Source organism: Apium graveolens, chromosome 3 (assembly GCF_009905375.1).
Source record: "Apium graveolens cultivar Ventura chromosome 3, ASM990537v1, whole genome shotgun sequence".
Classification (NCBI taxonomy): Eukaryota; Viridiplantae; Streptophyta; class Magnoliopsida; order Apiales; family Apiaceae; genus Apium; species Apium graveolens.
In genome coordinates, this window is record NC_133649.1 from 172,098,115 (window position 1) to 172,114,372 (window position 16,258).

General features: G+C 39.1%; 2 non-coding genes across 2 annotated transcripts; both read left to right on the plus strand.

Annotated features, from left to right (window-relative positions):
- Positions 1–1,976: 1,976 nt before the first annotated feature.
- LOC141716161 (small nucleolar RNA R71) lies at positions 1,977–2,083 on the plus strand. The gene has a single exon (XR_012572881.1). It is a non-coding gene; the product is annotated as a small nucleolar RNA R71 (small nucleolar RNA).
- A 3,267-nt stretch (positions 2,084–5,350) lies between these two features.
- On the plus strand, positions 5,351–5,457 carry LOC141715983 (small nucleolar RNA R71). Its single transcript, XR_012572720.1, has one exon. It is a non-coding gene; the product is annotated as a small nucleolar RNA R71 (small nucleolar RNA).
- The last annotated feature ends 10,801 nt before the right edge of the window (positions 5,458–16,258 follow it).

Genomic DNA, 16,258 nt, shown 5'->3' on the forward strand with positions numbered 1-16,258 from the left:
GGCTGATTCCCTTTATATCTACTATAGTCCAGCCAATTGCCGATTTGAACTCTCTCAGAATCCTCAGAAGCTTTTCCTCATCACAACCTGTAAGTTCAGATGCCATAATAACAGGCAAAGTAGATGCATCACCTAAAAATGCATACCTTAAATGCTCGGTTAAAGGCTTAAGCTCAAGAGTGGGAGCTTCCTCAATAGATGGCTTGAGGCGTTTAGGAGCTTTGTTCAATTCCTCCATTCCAAGAGATTCAAAAGGCATATCCATCTTCCTCTTCTAGGGAGAAGCATTCAAATACTGCAATTGTTCTTCACCTTCGTAAGGCTTTCTCTAAGGCATCAGACCTTAACAATTGATCAAGTTCTTAAGTAACCACGGAATCAACCAACTCCACTTTTAGGCATTCCTCATTTTCTGTAGGAAACTTCATAGCATTGAACACATTAAAAGTTACATCCTGATCCAGTACTCGCATTGTGAGCTCACCCTTCTACACATCTATTAAGGTTCGTCCTGTCGCCAAGAAAGGTCTTCCCAAGAATATGGGAATCTTCTTATCCTCCTTAAAATCAAGAATTATGAAATCAGCAGGGAAGATGAGTTTATCAACCTTGACCAAGACATCCTCCATAATACCTCGCGGATATGTAATGGAACGATTGGCTAACTGTAAGGTCATATAAGTCTGTTTTGGATCAGGTAAGTCCAACTTCTTGAAGATTGATAATGGCATTAGATTAATGCTAGCTCCCAAGTCACATAAGCATCTGTCAATAGACACTTTTCCAATAGTACAAGGAGTAGTGAAGCTTCCTGGATCTTTAAGCTTCGGAGGCAACTTCTATTGCAGCACAGCACTGCATTCTTCTGTAAGAGCGAATGTCTCTAAATCATCTAGCTTCACTTTCCGAGAGAGAATACCTTTCATAAACTTTGCATAACTAGGCATCTGCTCAAGAGCCTCAGTGAAAGGTATGTTGATATGAAGTTTCTTGAACACCTCCAGAAACTTCTCAAATTGCTTGTCCAGCTTTTTCTTCTGCAGCCGCTTAGGAAAAGGCGGTGGAGGATAGATTTGTTTCTCCCCTGTATTACCCTCAGGAGGAGTGTGCTCAACAGTAGCCTTCCTTGGTTCCACTTCTACTTCCTGCTGCTCTACTTCTTTTTTAGCATCTGCTTCTTCAGTCAACACTTGAGTTTGTTCGGGATTAGCGACCTTTCCAGACCTTAAAGTGATTGCCTTTACCTACTCCTTAGCTTCCCTCTTTTCTGGCACTTCAGTATCACTAGGTAGTGTACCAGGTTGATGATTAAGCAAGGCATTGGCAATTTACCCAATTTGATTTTCCAAGGTCTTGATAGAAACAGCTTGACTCTTGCACATAAGTTCCAACTCCTCTAATTCAGATTTTTCATTGGCTTGTTGCAGCTGGATTTATTTTCTTGGTGCATATTGTGGTTATTGAAAACCAGGGGGTTGTACTGCTTAGCTCGATACTGCTGATAAGGCTGTTGAACCGTATTCTGGGTGTTGCTCCAACTAAAATTATGATGATTGCGGTTGTTGGGATGATAAGTGGCTGGCACAGGTTGCTGCGAATGCTGAAAGTTACTCACGAACTGAGCTGATTCACTAGAAATTATGCACTGATCAGTCTCGTGGGCATTAGCATAAAGCTCACAGATACTAGCGATTTGATTAACTCCATAATTAGCCAAAGTGTCCACCTTCATCTTCAAAGTCTTAAGTTGGGCAGCTATAGCAGTTGCTACATCCAACTCCAGAATTCCTGCTACCTTTCCCTGAGTCAGTCTCTGGGAAGGATTCTGGTACTCATTAGCAACCATCAGTTCAATAAGTTCATAAGCTTCATCATAGCTTTTAGCCCACAAGGCTCCTCCTGATGCTGCATCAAGCATGGGTCTAGAAGTAGCACCCAATCCATTGTAGAAATAGTTAATAATCATCCAATCAGGCATGCCATGGTGTGGGCACTTTCTTAGCATCTCCTTATATCGATCCCAAGCCTCACACAGAGATTCTCCAGTTTGCTGAGCAAACTGAGTAAGAACATTCATGATTGCAGCAGTGTTCGCCATAGGGAATAATTTAGTGAGAAAGTTTTGAGCAGGATCTTCCCATGTGATGATAGACCCTACTGGTAGAGAATATAACCAGCACTTAGCTTTGTCCCTCAAAGAGAATGGGAAGAGTCACAGCTTGATAGCATCTTCATTCACATTATTAAATTTGAAAGTATCGCAGATCTCGATGAAATCCCTGATGTGCATGTTGGGGTCTTCAGTAGGGGAACCCCCAAACTGAACTGAGTTTTGTATCATCTGAATCGTGCTTGACTTGATCTCAAAAGTGTTAGACCTAATGGCTGGCCTGATGATGCCTGACTGAATGTCATTGATCTTAGGCTGAGAATAGTCCATCAAAGCCTTAGGATTTTCTGCTTGATCACCCATCTCTACTAAAGCTGGTTCCTAGACTTTCTCTTCTTTTTCTACCTTCTTTTCTTCCTCAAAAACTTCCCTTCGAACCACCACAAGCTCTTCCTCGTCTTTATCCAATGTTCTCTTACGAGTACGCGAACACGTATGCATACACCCTCGCTAGAGTACCTGAAATAAGACAAGGAAACAAATAAGTAACAATGTCCGAGTCAATGAACTTTAACGACCACTGATGGAAAGCACCTAAACTATAAATTAACACTGTAGTCCCTGGCAGCGGCGCCAAAAACTTGTTAGTCGTTAAACACGAGTTAATAATTCACGCAAGTATACGCGTTTGCAAGTAATATAGAATCTTTTCTAGTTCGTTCCCACAGAGACTGACGTTGGTTAACTATTTAATTCATGCACTTAAGCAACAATGTATGGTTATTATTCAATGCTAAGACGATAACAATTTGGGTTATTTATAACTAAGAATCAAGCTAACAATTATAACTAAGACAATGAGATTAGTTGAATTAATATATATGACAACATGGAATTCTAACTTCATTAAATATTTCATTTAATAGCCTTATTGTTCTTAACCTAGGCATGCAATGGTGATGACACTAATCAGATAACACGAAACTGATAAACGCCAACTTTCGTTGCACGAGTACCATACTACCAGACATCCACAAAAGAGATAGAAGCTGAATAGACACCTATTATAATGAGACCCTATATATCTATAGAATTTGACAATATAACGGTTTAATCATAATATATCTATCTTGATTACATAGGGAAAGTAAGACGGGTAAAATTACCTACGAATCATGCATAATAATAACACATGAACCTATGCTAGCATGGCAAGTTCTAAATCCTTAAATTCACTGTCGCTTCATTAAGAATTAACACGCTATCTTACAAGTTCGCGACTCTTATAAGACGAATACGCACAACCAATACTAGTTTATCATAGGATCACCACACACTAAGGCATCGAAACAATTTAACTAAATAAATCCATAAATAAATTCGCTAGAACCCCACGATAACGATTAGCCCATAATTGGGCTCATCATCAACGTGGGTTCCGATGAAAGTATGGTATAACAAACGTAGTCTTTATACTTAAATAACAAAACCAAGTACGAAACAAGAGTAAGGGTTCACAAGTAAGAAAACTAGCATCCAAGTTATAACTTAAAACAAAGATTCACAAGTAAAAACAAGATCTTCTTCGTCTTCGTTGAATCATGCTAATACAGTCTTCTTACGGCTCTCCTTGCGCTCTAGTACGTCCCTCTCATGAAAACGTTCTTATTTGAATATATAAAGCAACCCTAATCAATCTGGAAGTCTCCCAATTAGAATTGCATTAGAATCAGGACTCAAAACTTTCGTACCGGCACGGCCGTGCGCTATTATAACGCGGGCGCGCTGTCATTCTGGAATCATGTCGCGACCACGCACTATCACACCGCGGGTGCGCCGTCCTTCTGGGAAAAACTCAGATTTCATCTTTTTCCTTGCTGCTTCGAGCCGGCTTTCCACGAGCTTTTATTCCAACACCACCTTGACACCAAATTAGCACTAAAATAATGCTAATTCACCTAATTACCTAGATAATGCCGGAAATGTAAAAATAATAGAAAACACATTAAAACACTTAACAACTTGAGTACAAATACATCAATTCAAAGCTTATTAGAGCATAATAAAGTGTCATAATTGCCACTCAACATAAGTCTTCAAGTTTTAGCTTCTGAGATAGAATACCCTTCATGAATTTAGCATAGCTCGGCATCTGTTCAAGAGCTTCAGCAAAAGGTATGTTAATATGCAACTTCTTGAAAACTTCCAAAAATTTAGCAAATTGCTTATCAAACTTCTGCTTTTGAAGCCTTTTAGGATATGGAGGAGGTGGGTAGACCTGCTTATCCCCTGTATTACTCTCAGGAGGATGTCTTTCAATAGCTTTCTTCTTCGGTTCAACCTCGGCATCCTTCTACACAGCTTTTTCAGCTACAATCTCATTTTCTGGAATGGGCAAAGGTGCAGATGTACCTGTATTCTGAACAGAATCTTCATCTTGCTGAAATTGGGGGCTCGTGGCCTTTCTAGACCTCAATGTGATTGCCTTCAACTACTCCTTGACTTCCCTCTTTCCTGGATTAGCTTCTGTATCACTAGGAAGAGTTCCTGGTTGACAGTTCAACAAAGCATTGGCAATTTGCCCTATTTGATTCTCCAAAATTTTGATAGAAACCGCTTGGATTTTGCACATCAGCCTCAACTCCTCCAATTCAGATTTTTCATTAGTAGATTGTCTGGCATTCCCATGCGATTGTTGTTGAAGTTGGAGTTATTTTCTTGGTGCATATTGTTCTTGAAAACCAGGAGTGTTGAATTGCTTTGCTCCAAACTGCTGATAAGGCTGTTGTACCGCATTCTGGTTGTTGCTCCAGCTGAAGTTGGGATGATTCCGGTTGTTAAGATGATAAGTAGAAGGAACTGGTTGATGCGACCTCTAAACGTTGCTCACAAACTGAGCTGATTCACTAGATATAGCACACTGCTCCGTCTCATGCGCACCTGCACAAAGCTCACAGACACTAATGATCTGATTAACTCCATAATTAGCCAAATAATTCCACTTTCATCGTTAACGCCTTTAGCTGAGCATCTATAGACATAGTTGTATCCACCTCCAGAATTCCTGCTACCTTGGCGTGAGTTAGGTTCTGATATTCATTAGCCGTCGTCAATTCAATTAGCTCATAAGCTTCATCATAGCTCTTAGCCCATAAGGCTCCACCTGATGCTACATCGAGCATGGGTCTGGACTGCGCTCCTAAACCATTATAAAAGCAATTGATAATCATCCAATCAGGCATGCCATAATGAGGACACTTCCTAAGCATCTCCTTGTAGCGCTCCGAAGATTCACACAAAGATTCTCCCGATTGATGCACATATTGAGTAGGCGTGTTTCTGATTGCAGCTGTCTTCGCCACAGGGAAGAATTCAGTAAGAAACTTCTGAGAAAGATCCTCCCAAGTAGTGATGGAACCTGATGGTAGAGAATGAAACCAGCACTTAGCTTTATCCCTCCGAGAAAATGGGAAAACCCTCAGCTTTACAATGTCTTCAGAAACATTGTTGAATTTGAAAGTATCATAGATCTCGATGAAATCTCTAATGTGTATGTTGGGATCTTCCGTTGGAGAACCCCCAAACTGGATTGCACTATTTAAATCGTGCTACACTTGATTTCAAAAGTATTAGGCCCAATGGTTGGTCTACGAATGCTAGACTGAATGTCATTAATCTTCGGTTGAGAATAATCCATCAAAGCTTGCAGATTCGCTGTTGGTTCTCCCATTGCAATAACAACTTCTTCTGCAACTTTTTCCACTTCTTCAAAAACTTCTTCAACCAACTCAACTTCGTCTAGTGTTTCCTTACGAGATTTAGAACACGTTCACATACAAGCTCTCTAGAGTACCTGAAACACAAACAAAGTAAACAAGTAAGTAAAATATCCAAGTCATTGAACTTTAACGACCACTGATGTCAAGCACATAAACTAAATTTAACACCGATATCCTCGGCAGCGGCAACCGAAACTTGTTCGCACTAAAAGACACGCAAAAATACATGCAAGCGCACGTGATCACAAGTAGTATAAGATGTAAGTCAAGTTTGTTCCCACAGGGACTGGTTTAGGTTAAGTTCAGATTATGCACTTATGCAACAATGTATGGTTATCATTCACAGCTAAGACAAATAACAAATTGAGTGTGATTTAACTAAGAGATTATACTAATTAACATTAACGAAGAGAATTAACATTGAATTATTTATATGAGAATAAACATGAGATTCAAACTTCATTAAATACTTCATTCAAAGTTTATGTCTTTATCCTTAGCATGTGATGGTGATGACAACTAATCAGATAACACGAAATTAGTATACGCCAACTTTCGTTGTACGTATACCCTACTACTAAGCATCCATAATTAAGATAGAAGATAGCAGACACCAATTATACTTAGACCCTATATGTCTATAAGATTTGAAAATATAATAGTTGAAGAGCAATTTATTTATCGTGATTATATAAGGTGAATAAGATGGTTAAAATTACCCACGAATTATGCATGTCAATTCATACATAAACCTATGCTAGCATGGCAAGTTCTAAACCTCTATATTCATTATCGCTTCAATAGAGATTAATAAACAATCTTAGATGTTAGCTATGCATCAAAGAAGAATAAGCACAACCAAACTGGGAAATCATAAATCACCACACATAAAGGATTATAAAACAATTAACTATTGAAATCCATAAATAAATCCGTTAGAACCCCATGAAAATGATTAGTTCATAATCGAACTCATCGTCGCCATGGGTTCCAATGAAAACATGATAATAAACAAATAAGAGTACTAGGGTTCAAAGACAAATCGAAAACAAGCATCCAAAGTATCAACTATATTAAAGAATACAAAAGTTTTCTTCTTCGTAGCCGTCTTATGCTCTCTAGGTCTTCTTATCTCTTTCCCTTCGCTCCTTCTTATTAAAAACGTCTTTTTATTTATATATAGGCTTCTGGACGACCTGGGCTTGCAAAATCTTCGAATTCAAGTCAAATCAGGATTCTGAGCAAATGACCTGGCGCGGCCGACCCAACCTCCGCACGGGCGCGCGCACTTCCTGCAACTCTGGCGTGGCCACTCCGCCTTCCCGCGCGGGCGCGCCACACTTCTATACTTTGGCTCCATTTCTTGTTTTGGCTGCAGTTTGAATTCCGTCTGTCAGAATTTGGCAATCCAATAGTCCACGCGAAGCTATCGAGATGATCTTCAACATGAGAATGGTCTTGACTTCAGAACCTGAACTTGTTTCAGCATATTTCTTTTAAAAGCTCATTTATTCATCCAACTAATGCCTGTAATGCAAAAACATAAAAAAACACATCAAAAATACCAATAACTTGAGTCCAAAACACCAACTTAAACCGGTAACTAAGTAGATATAAAATCCACTTATCAGGAGTTTGAGGCAAGAGATGAAACCATGGCAAAGTATGTACGCCTAGTGAGGGCCGTAATGACTCAGTTCGATGAATGTTATGTTAAATACATTCCAGGGGAAGAAAATGCTAAGGCCGACGCGTTATCCAAATTTGCCTCGTCAGAAATAGAAGAAAGCTCTGGGAGCGTGTACTTTTATGTTTTAAATACACAGAGCATAGACGTCAAGTTAATATCCCCCATAGGACTTGAAGGGTAATTGATAGATCCAATTAAGGCTCATCTACAAACCGGATGGCTTCCTAGTGATGTTGTGGAAGCAAAAAAGTTTACCGTGCGAGCCTTAAGATATTCTCTGATTGATGGGATTCTTTATAAAAGGTCTTTCGTAGTTCCTTATTTAAGATGTCTCAGGCTGGATGAGGCTCGACTTGCTTTAGAGCAAGTGTATAAGGGTATATGTGGCCAACACTTGGGGGGCGGGGCCTTAGCCCACAAAATTACTCGCTTAGGCTTCTATTGGCCAGAAATGATGGATGACGCCAAAGAATATGTAAACAAATGTGATCGTTGTCAGAAACATGCCCTGTAGTAAGGCAACCTCCCGGAATGCTGACTTCCATAAACTCCCCAATCCCATTTGCTATGTGGGGAATGGATATTCTCAGGCCTTTCCCAATGGCTACTGCTCAAAGGAAATTCTTGATTGTTGCAATTGATTACTTTACCAAATGGATTGAAGCCAAGCCCTTGGCAAAGATTATGACTAAGCAAGTCTCTCAGTTCCTGTGGGAGAATATTATGTGCAGATACGGAATTCCCTAAATCTTGGTGACCGACAACGGAACACAATTCAATAATGAAGAGTTCAGGAAGTATTGTGAAGAGAATGAAATTGACTTGAGATTCAATTCTATTGCTCACCCTCAAGCCATTGGGCAAGCAGAGGTTGCAAATCAGATCATTCTAGACGGGTTAAAGAAGAGGATTGAAATTCCATAAATAATTGGGTGGATGAAGTACTGCCAATACTTTGGGCTTACAGAACTACATATAGAGTCACAACAGGAGCAACGCCCTTCCTGTTAGCATATGGAGCAGAAACAGTTGTACCGGTATAAATATCACATTCGTCCCCAAGGATCTAAACATTCGACGCTGAGGAAAATGAGGAGGGGCAAAGGTTAGCCCTAGATTTAATAGATGAAGTACGAGATGCAGCACACACAAAGATTGTGGAATATCATAAAAAAGCCTCTTTTTACTACAACCTGAGGGTAAAAGAGAGATTATTCAATCAAGGAGATTTGGTCCTAAGGAGGTGGAAGCTTCTGGAGTAGGGCCAGAAAGGAAAGATCGCCCTAAATTGGGAAGGGCCATACAAGGTTAAGAGCATTCAAGGAAGAGGATCTTATAAATTGGAGACCATGGATGGAGAAGAAGTACCTCGGACTTGGCATGCTCAAAACCTGGAGGTTTACTACATATAGTTCATACTTACTATGGTGGTAACAAGGTTCAAAAGCACCATGAAGCTTTTCTTGCTTAGGGTTTTATATCTCAGTTTTAGTAAGATTTACATTTTAGTTGGTGACTATCAGGGGTAAACCCATCTTATGTAAGGTTTTGAAAACTAAGTTATGTTTCAGAATAAAAGATATTCTAGACTTTGAAAAACCAGATTATGTTCTTGAGTTAAAGTTATTTTAAACTTTGAAAGATTCCAATTATTCAATGCATGACTCTTAGAACTATGTAGTTCGGATTGTTAATCTATTTCCTTGAAAGTACAAACTCCAAAAGTATTTAAAAAATTAAGGAATCAGCTAAATAAGGCAAGGAACATGACATAAATAAACCACAAGGGGTAATAAGTTCAAGATACAACAAGTTAACACATAAATCTAGAAATAGATAAAAATCTACTCATCCCTAGCAGGATCATCCTCATCCTTCTCTCTTTAAGTGTGCCCCTCCTCTGTGTTAGCAGAAGTCTCTGCATTCTTTGTTGGGGAGGAAGGAGGAGAAGTAGTGCTAGTATAGAGGATGTGTTCTTCTTGCATAAGGGAGTTAAAGAGAGCATCTAAGCTGTCCTCAGTCTCTGGCTGCTTAGGACTAATAAAATCCTTGGCTTCTATCAAGCCAGGGTGCTTCTCAGCCACGGCCTTCACTGCAGCATCCCAATCTTGCATAAACTGGATGGGAAAGAGACCCTCATCATGAATGTTCATCAAATCCCTGAACTTCTAGGAGTCCATATATTCATCGATGAGTGTTTCCTTATCACTCCGGAGTTTAATCAACTCGGCATGGGCCTTAGATAGCTCTTCGTCTTTATTCTTCAGCTTCTTCTCGAGAACCCCGACTCTCTCTTTCCATTTTTTCATCTCCTTTTCATACTCATCTGAATTCCCCTTCCAAGACCTAGCCTGGTGAAGGGCCGCTTAGAAATAGGTGTTGCTCTACACAAAAGAAGGAGGGTTTAATAAGGATTCAAAATGAAAAGGAGATTGTAGTTAAAGGATAAGAGAAAAATATTACCGAAGCTTGAGCTTGAGAACCCATAAGCTCAATGGTCTCCATGTCACTCCCCGTCACAATGTCAGTAAAATCTTGAGGAGTAATGGAGTGATAGGACCAATCCTTAGCATGTTTGGTGGACCCTACCACCGTGTCGCTTCTTCTAAAGCCTCAGTTGGGCCTAAATAAATTCCCCTTGAGTGGGGGATCCAAATCATCCCCTAGTGAAACCTCTGGGACATGAGGCTTTAGGAATGAAGGGCCATCGGGCTTGCCCCTTGGATCCCTGTTAAGCTTGGCCCTTTTTTGGCGGCCTGATTCTCCTTCCTTGAGCTTGTTAATGTTGTAATGGCCTCACAAGCCGAAAATTAAACATTGAAGACCATGAGTAATTAAGGCATAACAGAATATAAAGAAGAAATAAGGAAAAAAATAGATAGAGTTACCCTTATCAGTGGCCTGAGAGAGACCAATTTTCTTCAGGGAAAACCCCTCTAAAAGGGCCCAAGTGTCTGTTTGACCGTTATCCGCGATAAGGGCTTGATAAGCGACCTCATCTTCATCAGTTAGTCTAATACTAGAAAGGCTACCATCGACTACTTTGCAAAAGGGCCTACGAAAAAGAGTGGCCCAATCGCCTCCGGTCCAAGTCAGCCTAAAAAATTCGTCTCTCCAATTTGGGTTATTCTCAACAATAGAGTTACCATAAAAAATGTGGGGAATTTTGGGCCTTTGACGTATTAAAACCCAGTCCGGTTGATTTAAAGAACTATTATAGAATTGGAATATCTTCCTAAAAATGGCAACGGAAAGGGGAAATTCATTTCTAAGACATAAAATCGTAAAACAAATAACACTCCTCCATGCATTAGGGAGAGTTGACAAGGGTTTATTTGCACATCTGCAAGGAGACACGGGATAAACTCATGGAAAGGGAACCTAAGATCTGCAACTAGGGCTCCACGTTAAATAAAAATACTGTCCCCCTCCTAGTTACAGGTCCTATCACCAGGGGCGGCCAGAGTAATCCTAAGGTTAGGAGGGAGTTTGTATAAGGTGTTGTAATATTCTATCCTACCATCTAACTCATGAAAAGTATTACCATGGTTATAAGAATCTATATTATAAAGAGATGGATATTCATCCCCTCTAGTATTAATCATGTCTAAGAGAGAAGTATAAGAAGAGCGTATTTGAATAGCAGTACCTCTTTTAGAAGTGTTCTGATAAGTGGATTTTATATCCACTTGGAACACTTTATTACAAGCTTAAATTGGTGTTTTGGACTCAAGTTATTGGTATTTTGATGTATTTTTGTGTTATTGCATTTTAGGTATCAGTTAAATGAAGAAAGGAGCTTATAAAAGAAATATGATGATAAGTGATTATATTTGGAAGCCAAGTCCATTTTCAAGTTGTTGAGAATCTCGTTAGCTTCGCGTGGTCAGTTGAATCGCCTAATTCTGACGAGTAGAACTCAAGTTATGGCCAAAACAAGATTCATTAGAATTTTTCCAGACAGGCTGCAGGCGCCCGCCTGGGATGTGGGGCGGCTGCTTGGGAGCTGAGGCGTCCGCCTGGAGAGTGGAGGCGGCCGCCTGAGGCGCGGCTGATTCGCTGATTTTGCTGAAAAAGCCTTTTTAGTGGAATTTGACGATTTTAAGGGTCCAGGTCCAATATGGGCGTATATATACTTAAAAAAAAGGGTTTTCATCATCCGGGAAGATTGGGATACCAAGGAGAAGACCTAGAAGCACAAAACAACTCCGAAAAAGAAGATCTTATTTTCAACTTGTGATTATTTGAATTAGTTGTAACTTTGGATGCTCGTTTTCATTCTTGTTGAACCTAGATCTCGTTTATTTGTACTTTAATTATTATTCAGTTTATTAAGACCTTGTTTTATATCATGCTTTCATTGGAACCCATGGTGAAAATGAGTTCAATTATGGGCTAATCGTTGTCATGGGATTCTAGTGGATTTACTTATGGATTTCTATAGTTAATTTGTTTAGATATCTTGGTATGTGATGATTGTATGATATCTAGTATATGTTGTGCTTATCCGTCTTATGTGCGTCACGAACATATAAGATAGCCTGTTAATCTCTTGTGAAGCGAAAGTGAATCTTGAGATTTAGAACTTGCCATGCTAGAATAGGTTCATGTATTGTATGCATGATTAGTGGGTAACTCTAACCGTTTTACTTGCCCTGTGTAATCATAATGAATAACTTGCGCTTAAATCGTTATGTTGTCAAATTCTATAGACATATAGGGTCTCAATGTAATTGGTGCCTATTCAGCTTCTATCTCTTTTATGGATGTCTGGTAGAATGGTACTCGTGCAATGAAAGTTGGCTTTTATCAGTTTCGTGTTGTTCGATTAATATCATCACCGTTACATGCTAAGAGTAATAATAATAACTATTGAATGAAGTAGTAATGAAGTTATGATCTCATGTGTGTTTAATATTGTTAATTCAAGTGTTATTTAAGTGTTTTATTCTCGTAGTTAATTGTAGTTAATAATTAGTTAATCAACCTGAAGTGTTATTGTCTTGACATTGAGAAGTAATCATACATTGGTGAGTGAGTGTTAATTAAATATAATTAGTTTGAGTCTTTATGGGAATGAACTAGAAATCATTCTATATTACTTGCGAACACGTATACTTGCGTGAATATTAGCGCGTGTTTTGTGCCTAACAAGTTTTTGGCGCCGCTGCCGGGGACTCGGTGTTAATTTGTTTAGTTTATGTACTTGCCATCAGTGGTCATTAGGACTCATTGATTAAGACTTGTTACTTATTGTTTCTGACTGTGTTTCAGGTACTCTAGTGAGTGTTTATGCAAACAAGTTCTCGCACTCGCAAGAGGACTCTAGATACGACTGAAGAGACAGACTCAGTTCTTGATATTCCGGAGAAGATAGATTTTGAAGATTCAGATAAAGAAAGTGAACAGAAAGAATCGGTAATCATGGGTGATCGTATAGTTCCAGCAGATCCAGCTCTTATGGACTTTTCTCGGCCAAAAATTGATGACATTCAGTCAAGCATCATTCATCCGGCTATTCAGGCTAATACTTTCGAAATCAAGCCGAGCACTATTCAGATGGTGCAGAATTCTGTTTCTTTCGGAGGTGCTGCGACTGAAGATCCTAACATGCATATCAGGAATTTTGTCGAGATCTACAGTACTTTCAAATATAATGGTGTTACCGATGAGGCTATCAAGTTGAGGCTTTTCCCATTCTCTCTGAGGGATAAGGCTAAGGACTGGTTACATTCTTTACCAGCTGGGTCCATCACTACTTGGGAAGATCTTGCGCAAAAGTTTCTGGTGAAGTTCTATCTAATGGCCAAGACTGCAGCTATGAGGAGTGCTCTTACTCAGTTTGCGCAACAACCAACAGAATCTATGTGCGAAGCTTGGGAGCGCTATAAGAAGATGTTGAGAAAGTGTCCACATCATGGTATGCCTGACTGGATGGTGATCATTGGGTTCTATAATGGTTTGGGGGCCCAATCTCGGCCCATGCTCGATGCAGCAGCTGGAGGCGCCTTGTGGGCCAAAAGCTATACTGAAGCCTATAATCTTATTGAAACTATGGCTGCAAACAATCAGAAAACCCAACTCAAAGGATGATGCCTGGGAAAGTAGCAGGTATTCTGGAAATTGATGCAGCTACAGCTATTGCAGCGCAGCTCCAAGCGCTGTCTATGAAGGTCGATTCTTTTGCCAACTATGGAGTCAATCAGATAGCTTTGGTATGTGAGCTTTGTGTAGGCTCTCATGCTACGGATCAGTGTTCTCTTATTAGTGAATCTGTTCAGTATGTGAACAATTATCAGCGACTGCAGCAACCTGTGCCAGCTACTTATCATCCTAATAACATAAATCATCCCAATTTCAGCTGGAGCAATACTCAGAATGTTATTCAGCAACCATATCAGCAAGCTGTAAGTAAGCAGTTTAATCCACCTGGATTCTTGTAACCTCAGCAATATGCTCAAAGGCAATCATATCCTCAACAAGGAGGTGATGCTCCACCTTCTAGTACTGATTTCGAGGAGCTAAAGTTGTTGTGCAAAAGTCAGGCTGTTTCTATCAAGACCTTGGACAATCAAATCGGTCAAATAGCCAATGTCGTGCTCAATCGTCAACCTGGCACACTTCCCAGCAATAATGAAGTGCTAGGCAGGAAGGAAGCAAAAGAGCAAGTCAAAGCTATTACCTTAAGGTCTGGAAAAGTTGCTAATGCTGAAAAAGCAAAAGATGGAAAAGCTGAAGTTGTAGATGAAGAAGAAAAGCAAAAGGAGAAAGAGGCGGAACCAAGGAAGACTACTGTGGAACACACTCTTCCTGAGGGTAATACAGGGGAGAAATAGATCTATCCTCCACCTCCTTTTCCTAAAAGGCCGAAGAAGCAGAAGTTGGATAAGCAATTTGTTAAATTTATGGAGGTGTTCAAGAAACTTCATATCAACATACCTTTCACTGAAGCTCTTGAACAGATGGCTAGCTATGCGAGGTTTATGAAAGGTATTCTCTCTCGGAAAGTGAAGCTCGATGACTTAGAGACCGTAGCTCTAACGGAGGAATGCAGTGCTGTGCTGCAACAGAAGTTGCCTCCGAAGCTTAAAGATCCTGGAAGCTTCACTATTCCTTGCACCATCGGAAGTTACCCACAGCTAAAGAGGAGTGCTTTAAAGTAGAGAAAATGCAGGTTTTGAATGCACCTCCGTGGAAGAGGAAGTTGGATTTGCCATTCGATTCTCTTGGGTTAACAGAGCTGAAAATTTCTCAGGAGTGTTTTGAACCATTTATTCAAGAAGCTCCCACACTTGAGCTCAACCGAATGCCAGATCACTTGAGTTATTCATTCTTAGGTGCACCACATGATAAGGGCTTGTGATATATTTTTGATGATGTAGAGAGTGGCTGGACGGATATTCCTGTGCCTAGAGAGGGTTCTTCTCATATACAATATATAATATCCGGGATATATCGTGTAATTATTTTTGATATTAAATAATTATTATATGTGTTCAGTATCTATTCTATGAGTTAATTGTTAAGTGTTATCTGTACTTGGATATTCAAAAATAATATTAATTGAGTATTTTAATTTTTATATGTCCAAAATAAAATATAAATAATTTTCATATCTTCCTAATTATTTTTATGTTGATTTATGGATTTATAAGAATCATATGAAATTTCTAAAATCTTTTACCGGGTAATTAAAATCTATTTTATAAAAACGGGAACCAACCGACGTCACCTGTTGTTACGTTTTTGAACCCGAAACTCTTCCGAGAACTCCTTCCTAACCTAATTGTAATATTCCGAGCATATTCCATGTTTCGACTTTTTCGATCCGGCGTACGGTTTGTTCTGCGCAGGGTCCCGGCGCAATATTTTCGATATAGTATTCGTTTCGGTAAATCAATAAAAACCCGTATTTTCGATAAATGTGAGCTTTTTATTAAACTATCCCAATTATCATTTCGTAGTACGCGTAACCAGGCGCTGAGACCAAGACCGCAGTACAAATTGTACTGATTTGGATAATTATCCCAAAAACCGATACCGTTTGGATCAGTTTTTACAAATAAACGTACCGTTTTATATCCGGAATGATCCAACGGGATACTAATTTTCCGTAAATATAAATAGCCTTTTACTGTATTTTATTTCGTATCAAAATCATTTGCAGACAGATAAATATATAATTTTACAGAGAAAAATCATATATTCATAAACTGTTCCAAGAATCAAATCAACTTTTGAAGGTGTTATTGATCTTTGTTTAAAAAGCTCGAGTACTGGATTTGAAGGTCTTGAAAAACTCTATCAGAATCTGTAATCCATATACCTGCAGAATCAAAGGTTTATTTTCTGAAAATTTATTTATTTTCGAATTTATTTTATTAAAAATATGAATTTTTGTTCGGATGATTGTTTGTATGATTTGATGATTGCATGTTGTAGAGCTTGTTTTCCTGATAATTTTCATATGTCATACGTCTGATTTGGAGTTCAATAACATGCTCAAAAGTGGGTTTAATTTTCGAATTTCAAAATTAGGGTTTATAACCCGTATGAATGTTTTCAATTGAAATTTGGGGGTTTTTGATTCAGGGGTTATTAGCTGTTGATTGATAGTGGGTTGTGTTCCTTATGAAATTTGCAATCGATTGATATATAGCCCGTTAACAGAGGATGCTT